The sequence below is a fragment of the Carcharodon carcharias genome, chromosome 3 (assembly GCF_017639515.1).
Source record: "Carcharodon carcharias isolate sCarCar2 chromosome 3, sCarCar2.pri, whole genome shotgun sequence".
NCBI lineage: Eukaryota > Metazoa > Chordata > Chondrichthyes > Lamniformes > Lamnidae > Carcharodon > Carcharodon carcharias.
The window spans coordinates 227626387-227635122 of NC_054469.1; positions in this window are offsets into that span (position 1 = coordinate 227626387).

Consider the following 8736-nt stretch of genomic DNA (forward strand, 5'->3'; position numbering starts at 1 on the left):
GAAGGCCTTTGACAAGGTGCCGCACAGGAGGCTGCTCAGTAAGATAAGAGCCCATGGTGTTAGAGGCAAGGTAGTAGCATGGATAGAAGATTGGCTGTCTGGCAGGAGGCAGAGAGTGGGGATAAGGGGGTCCTTCTCAGGATGGCGGCCGGTGACTAGTAGAGTTCCACAGGGGTCAGTGTTGGGATCACAACTTTTCACTTTATACATTAATGATCTAGATGAAGGAACTGAGGGCATCCTGGCTAAGTTTGCAGATGATACAAAAATAGGTGGAGGGACAGGTAGTATTGAGGAAGCGGGGATGCTGCAGAAGGATTTGGACAGGTTAGGAGAATGGGCAAAGAAGTGGCAGATGGAATACAACGTGGGGAAGTGTGAGGTCATGCACTTTGGTAGGAAGAATAGAGGCATAGACTATTTTCTAAATGGGGAGAGAATTCAGAAAACTGGAGTGCAAAGGGAAGTGGGAATCCTAATCCAGGATTCTCTTAAGGTTAACTTGGAGGTTGAGTCGATAGTTAGGAAGGCAAATGCAATGTTGGCATTTATTTCGCGAGGACTAGAATATAAAAGCAGGGATGTGCTGCTGAGGCTTTATAAGGCTCTGGTCAGACCACATTTAGAATATCGTGAGCAATTTTGGACACCGTATCTCAGGAAGGATGTGCTGGCCCTGGAGAGGGTCCAGAGGAAGTTCACAAGAATGATCCCAGGAATGAAAGGCTTAACATATGAGGAACGTTTGAGGACTCTGGGTCTATACTTGATGGAGTTTAGAAGGATGAGGGGGGATCTGATTGAAACTTCCAGAATACTGAAAGGCCTGGACAGAGTGGACGTGGGGAAGATGTTTCCATTAGTAGGAGAGACTAGGACCCGAGGGCACAGCCTCAGAGTAAAGGGAAGACCTTTTAGAACAGAGATGAGGAGAAACTTCTTTAGCCATAGAGTGGTGAATCTATGGAATTCACTGCCATAGAAGGCTGTGGAGGTCAGGTCATTGAGTGTATTTAAGACCGAGATAGATAGCTCTTGATTGGTAAGGGGATCGAAGGTTACGGGGAGAAGGCGGGAGAATAGGGTTGAGAAACTTATCAGCCATGATTGAATGGCGGAGCAGACTCGATGGCCTAATTTCTGCTCCTGTGTCTTATTTTCTTATGGTCTTATTCAGTAACTTTCAAACAACATTTCCTGCATGCTCCCGAATATCAATTAGTCATATATGGAAAGAGCATTCTAATATTGTCCTGTACTTTGTATTTAGGCACATTACGATAAACATTTCAGAAAGCTTTTAGAATACAACGACCAGGTGGTGAATGCAAAACATTTAAGAGCTAATAAAATGTATATGAATCAATTATCAGTTAAATAAAATGTGTAACAGATGGGAAAGCATGACGTAAAATATAATTATTGATGATGTACAAAATTTCTTAAAACTATTTGAAGGCTGTCAAAATAAATTTGAATTAATTGCCCTCTTTTAATTTGCATGGAATAGATTTAACCTGTTAATTTAACAAGTTGAATTGAGCAAGCAGCAAACCAGCAAAAGATGTTCATATATCTGAGTTAATGCATCTCATACGCAGAAGTTTATCGATCTGTTTAAAGTAATATAAACCATGCCTGTAAAATGATATTGTTAACAGACATGATTACCTTTCATTATCATTGTTCCTGCAGCTCCACTTGCATTGTTCATTGAGCTGTATTTCCTAGTATTCTAAAAACTGGAGTTGCTTAACATAAGTTACAATATAAGTCATGGTTAAGTCCTGTACCAGATTCGGATCAGTTAGAGCATGCTCTTGTCTCATAAATGTTCCCTCCTTCCCTTTCTTTTGAAGGCATGAACTCCTTGATGAAGTGGATTTGTCACCTCTGGGACTGGTGGGACATATACAGGGTGGACAGATTACACCTTAGCAGGAGTAGGACCAATATCCTTGCAGGGAGATTTGCTAGTGCTTTTCGGGAGGGTTTAAGCAAGCTTGGCAGGGGGGTGGGAACCAGAGAAAGAATTCAGATAGGAGAGAAACAAAGCTGGTGATGGTAGGAAGTAAAGCAGCAAGCGAAATTGGAAGGCAGCAGAAACAAGGGCCTGTGTCAAATAGGGTCAAAACACTGAAAAATGTTAAAAAGGCAAAATTAAAGGCACTCTATTTGAATGCTCGCAGCATTTACAAAAAGGTAGATGAATTGATGGCACAAATAGAAGTAAACAGGTAAAATCTAATTGACACTACTGAGACATGGCTGCAGGGCTTGGAACTGAATATTCCAGGGTATTTAACATGTCGGAAGGATAAACAAAAAGGAAAAGGAGGTGGGGTAGCGCTGTTAATAAAGGATGAGATCTGTACCTTAGTGAGAGAAGAGCTTAGATCGGAAGATCAAAATGTAGAATCATTTTAGGCGGAGCTAAGAAACAGCAAGGGACAGCAAATATTGGTAGGAGTTATTTATAGGACACCAACCAGTATTGCAGGGAATGGTATAACTCAGGGAATTAGAGGTGCATGTAGCAAGTGTTATGATCCCAGCTGATGGTATTACTGGACAAGTCAGCTCCCAGGGTTAAACCTGGCTTTGTAGATCCTAACTTTGTTTTTTTTTTAGAAACCATGGAAGTCAGTTACTGAACACATTCAAAAGAGTCTGCCAGAATACTTTTAACACAAAGAATAAAACATTTATTAAATGAGAAAAAATTAACTATATTACACTAGACAAAAAGGTTTGAAAGATTTCAGTTCAGATACCAGAAAATGATTCAAACTCATACAATGCTTTTTATCCCAGCAACCCTTACAGACATAAAACTCTAATGAAGATTTACCACTGTCTCAACACCAAGGTTCCATGATTGGGATAGTTCAGTTTCCTACAGTTTTCTTCCTGTGGACTTCTGAGCATTAACTAGATGCTTTTCGTCAACTGGTATCGCTCCTTGAGACACCCAAAAACCACAGTCTAAGCATATTATTACTTCAACTTCAGAGCAAACACATAAGTTCTCTAAATTCAGTTCACCAGCAGCCTTGCAGTGCAAGATTTCTTGTTAGAGACATTAGACCTTCTGCCTGCACTCTCTGGTTTACACACAGTAACTGGCTGTCCTTCTGTGTTCCCCTGTCTCTCTGTATGTCTCTGGGTCCCTGTTGCTAGGCAACAGCACAGTTTTTTCTACTTGATGTTATTTTTTAACTTCACTAATCTATTAACCCTTTGGCAACGCATCTGTCACTCAAGAGTTGTAAAACCTCATTAGAAATACATGTATGCAAACAGAGCCCCAAGTTTCCCAGCACCCAGCTCACAAAAGCCTCTAAATGAAACTAAACCAGGTTTTACCTTTTTTAACACCCAAAAACAAAATATAAATTAAACTTAAAGCTATGCATTGTTCCTAACACAAGGGTAATAAGGCAATCATGGGGAATTTCAATCTAAATATAGACTGGGTAGACCAAATTAGCACTAATACTGTAGAAAACAAATTCCTGGAATGTATACATGATGGGTTTCTAGAACAGTATGTAGAGGAATCAGCTTGGGAATGGGCTATTTTAGATTTAGTTTGCACAATGGAAAATGGCTAATTGACAATCTCTTTGTAAAAAATACTTTAGGGAAGAGTGACCATAATATAATAGAATTTGACATTAATTTTGAAAGTGATGTAGTTCAGTCCAAAACTAGGATCATAAATCTAGACAAAGGAACCAATAAAGGTATGAGGGCAAGTTGGCTGGGATAGATTGGGAAACTACACTAAAAGGCATGATGGTAGACAGGCAATGGCTAGCATTTCAATAATTAATACTTGATTTACAACAAATATGCATTATTTTGAGACACAAAAACCCAACAGGAAAAGTGATCCAACCGTGGCTAACATGAGAAGTTAAAGTTTCTATTAGATCAAAGGAAGAGGCTTGTAAAGTTGCAAAAAAAACAGCAAGCCTGAAGATTGGGAGCATTTTAGAATTCAGCAAAAGAGGACCAAAAAACTGATAAGGAAAGGGAGAATAGAATATGAGAATAAACTAACAAGAAACATAAAAATGGATTGTAAAATCTTCTTATTAGCAACGACAAATGTGGGCCCATTACACACAGAGACAGAGGAATTTATAATGGGGCATAAGGAAATGGCAGAGAAACTAAACAAATACTTTGGGTGGAATTTTATTGGCCTGTCCTGGCGGGGGCAGGGCTGTAAAATGAACATTTAGAAGCCCATTGACTTCAGTGAGACTGTAAAATCCCATCAACGTAAAATTCCATCATTTGTGTTTGTCTTCACAAAGGAAGATACAAAAAAACTTCCAAGAAATACTAAAGAACCAAGAGACTAATGGGAATGAGAGACCAGAAGAAATTAGTGTTGGTAAAAAAGTAATACTGGAGAAATTAGTGAGACTGAAAGTTGCTAAATCCCCTGGACCTGATGATCTGCATCTATAGAGTGTTGAAAGAGGTGGTTGTGGAAATAGTGGATGCATTGGTGATCATCTTCCAAAATTCTATAGATTCTGGAATGGTTCCTGCAGATTGGAAGGTAGTAAATGTAACCCACTATTTCAGAAGGAGGGTGGTAGAGAGAAAATAGGGAACTACAGATCTGTTAGCCTGATATCAATAGTAGGGAACATGTTAGAATCTGTTATGAAGGACATGATAACTGAACACTTGGAAAATAATGGTAGGGTGCAGAGTCAACACAGATTTGTGAAAGGGAAATCATGCTTGACAAACCTGTTGGAGTTTTTTGAGGATGTAACAAGCAGAATAAATAAGGGGGAACCAGCTATTCATAATCCATATCAATGATTTGGATGTGGAGATCAAATGCAATAGTTTGCTGATGACATAAAACTAGGTGGGAATGTGAGTTGTGAGGAGGATGCAAGGGGATTTGGACAGGTTAAGTGAGTGGGCATAGACATGGCAGATGGAATATAATGTGAAAAAATGTGAAGTTATCCACTTTGGTAGGAGAAATAGAAATGCAGAGTATGTCTTAAATGGTGAGCGATTAGGAAGTGTTGATGTCCAAAGGGATCTTAATGTCCTTGTTCATGAGTAATTGAAAGCTAGCTGGAAGTACAGCAAGCAATTAGGAAGGCAAATGGTAGGTTGGCCCTTATTGCATGACAATTTAAGTACAAGAGTAAAGATGTCTTGCTGCTGTTCTCTAGAGCCTTGATGAGGCAACACCTGGAGTATTGTGCACAGTTTTGATCTCCTTACGTAAGGAAGGATACATTTGCCATAGAGGGAATGCAACTAGGGTCCACCAGACTGATCCCTGGGATAGGGGGATTGTCCTACAAGGAGAGATTGGGGAAACCAGCCCTATATTCTCTAAGTTTAGAAGAATAAGAGGTGGTCTCATTGAAGCATACAAAATTCTTACAGGGCTCAGCAGGGTATATGCAGGTAGGATGTTTCCCCTGGCTTGGGGGTTGTGGGGGGGGGGGGGGGGGGGGGGGGGGGGGGGGGGGGGGTTGGCGGCGGGGGCTCTATAACCTGGGGAAACAGGTTATAGTCTCAGAATAAGGGGTTGGCCATTTAGCACTAAGATGAGGAGGAATTTCTTCTCTCAGAGGGTGGTGATTTTTTTAAATTCTCTACCCCAGAGGTTCAGTCATTGAATATGTTCAAGACAGAGATTGATAGATTTCTAGATAGTAAAGACATCAAAGGAAAAAAGATAGTGTGGGAAAATGGCATTGAGCTAGAAGATCAGCAATGATCTAGCTGAATGGCAGAGCAAGCTCGAGGGGCCAAATACGTATTTTCCTATGTTCCTATCTTTGGTAATTCTGGGCTCACTATTACGCATGGGAGAGTCTTTTAGTTTTAGGGTCAAATCAGATTATATTCAAAACCAACCCCTAAATAAAGAATTTGTGCTGAGGCCTGGTAAACTGCATAATACACTTTCTCTGCATCTCTGTCACTTTCCTCTTGTGGCATTTTAACCTCTCTCCCTATTGAGAAGCAACATCCATGTAGAGTATGCTCAGTTCACTATGTAATGTGCAGATCGCTGAACAAAGATCCTTGGAGGAGGTACCGAGGATGTATATCAATTCTTGTTAACAATCTACTTTGAAGAAGTCTTTATTATTCTTTATTGCCTTCAGTGCATCTTCCTAGTTCCTTCCTCAATCGATTTGCTGATTAAACCCAAAGTTTTATGATGAGTAATCTCCTCTTTTATCTTTTTTACTCACAGGAGCCCGTATCTGTTGTAGCTGAAATACACTAACATCAGACATGAATGAGTTTTGACTGTGTTGGCAGGTTTATCAACTATGCCTGGAATCTCAGCCCAGCCCTAACAGCAGCATATACACACCCATTCATCCCTAAGTAGCAGTCAGGAATGGGAAACCAACTGACTTGGATTTCTGTGAAATTGCAGATTGTCCCTCCTGCTGCTCTGACTGGAATCAGTTAATTTAACACAGACGAGGGATCATCCGCAGAACTTTCCTGATCTCTTTGACTCAACTACTCACTGGATATATTAGCTGAGCTTCTTAAAATCAAAATCACTTTGAGAAGACTGTGAACTTCTTTGCCTCAATGGCTTCTGTTGTTGAATGTCTAAGACCTTTTTGCTTAATTTTTGTCAGCCTGCTATATGGCATGCACAGAAATCTGCCACCAAATTACTGAGATATCTAGCTCTGTTGCATCTCTGTTTGTCTGATTCCCAATTTAAGTTACTGTCCTCTTTAGGGTGATTTACCTAAACCTAAATGAGTTTGGACACAGATTGACAGGGCCAAGTTTTAAGGATTGCCAAGTGTTCAGCCAGGATTTAGTCAGCTAAAACTGAACTGCTCATTAGTAGCACAAAGCACTGCTTAATTTCTCATGCTGATCCAGCTTACTATTACCGCCTTACCTATTCTGGTACTGGCTCACTGGATTATCCGAACCCCAGTCACAGGAATCCCAGAGCTACATGTAACATTCCAGGTTCTGTTACTGAGCCACACTTGGTCTGTTAATCTCCAAATGCTCCCTGGAATACTGTGTGCCTGCCAGGTTTAGGTCTTCGGTTGCTGAGTTAGTCACAGCATGTTGAAGTAGTTCTGAAATTTCTGTCACCAGACATGTTGGGCAGAATTTTCACTGACCTGACCCACAGGGAGTGGTTTGGTCAGAACATCAGGGATGAGGTAAAAACAAAAAAACTGCAGATGCTGGAAATCCAAAACAAAACCAGAATTACCTGGAAAAACTCAGCAGGTCTGGCAGCATCGGCGGAGAAGAAAAGAGTTGACGTTTCGAGTCCTCATGACCCTTCCACAGAACTTGAGTGGGATGAGGTGGTGGGGGTGGGGAGCGGTGGGGGCAGCCACCATTTGGAATTCCTATTCTACACGCTGAAGTCAGGGGGGTGGGGGGATGTTGGGACCTGGAGGTGGTGGATTGGGTGGGAGGTGGTGTGGGGAGATCAGAGGCCTCGGGTCAAAGGTCAAGGGGGGAAAACATGATTGGGGAACATTCTCTGGCAGGCACCTGTATCCAGGAGGCTGGTAAGGCACTCAGCTCCTGACTCTGTCAAGTCCTTGCTGTGAGGAAGCTGCAGGTTCTCTGATGTTCGGGGAACCTGGTCGACAGGAAAACCTCCATGCCATTGAGACTTGTAACCTTATATTTATATTTAAAGTTCCAATCCACCTGCTAGGGTTGGGCTGATTGCCCGACTTAGTTAATGTCGGAAATAGGCAGGTTGGAGGTAGGTTTGGGATGGGAAACAAATTTCTGACCCTTTAACAACCCCCACCAACTAATCTAAAAGTGCCCATTTCTTTAGTTAAAACCCAACTCGTCATCTCAGAACTACTTTAAAGCAAAGCTATTTTTTTCCTCCCAAGGAAGATAGCCATTTGCTGTCTGTAGGAGAATTGATGAGCACGGGGTTGAGCACTCGTTCTATGGAGCGCAGGTACCAGGAACCCCTTAGGAATAGACAGATGAGTAGCACACCTCGGGACAGAAGAAAAATGAGAAACCTTGGTCCTTTAAACATGGATCCAAATTGCATACAGCAAGCTCCCTGGACAGCTCAATGCACAAAAGTTCAGGATGGAAGTGACGTTTCCAAGTACAGGCTGTGCCTGTGATGGAGGTGGGCTGTGGGTCTGATTGCAACATTCGATATAACTGATGGGTGGTTTCTTTGTGCAGTCCAGTCTCCACAAGCCCTGTGCCTGGGTCAGTGGGAGGCAGGAGCGTCTGCAATCTAGTGTGATTAACTTGTGTGCACTAGGCTGCCCAGCCTGGCTGTCTTCCTGGCCCTACCTATCACAATATCACTGGAAAAGTCGAACAGTCCACTTCCCTTTAAGGTTCACCCTGTACCAAAATGTTCTACTTCCCACATTAGCTTGCTTACTATGCTCTCCCCCAAGGTATGAGTAATTATGATAATGAAGTGACCACAGCAAACTGGATGCAAATAGCACATTCACCTTGTAGTGGCGTAATGCCTGTTTGGGGTCATTTGAGCATAAACTGCACACACTCAATCCCCTTGATCTTCCTCGGAGTTGCTCTCAATGAGCTGCTGTAACTTTGCTGTGAGTGTGTTGAGAAGCCCAGAGAAGTTATGGAGACAGATGGTCCAAGGAATTTCCTGTGTTAAATTGCTTTGCAATTTTAACTCGGTTAGGACTAGTGTGTCTACAGCTAAAA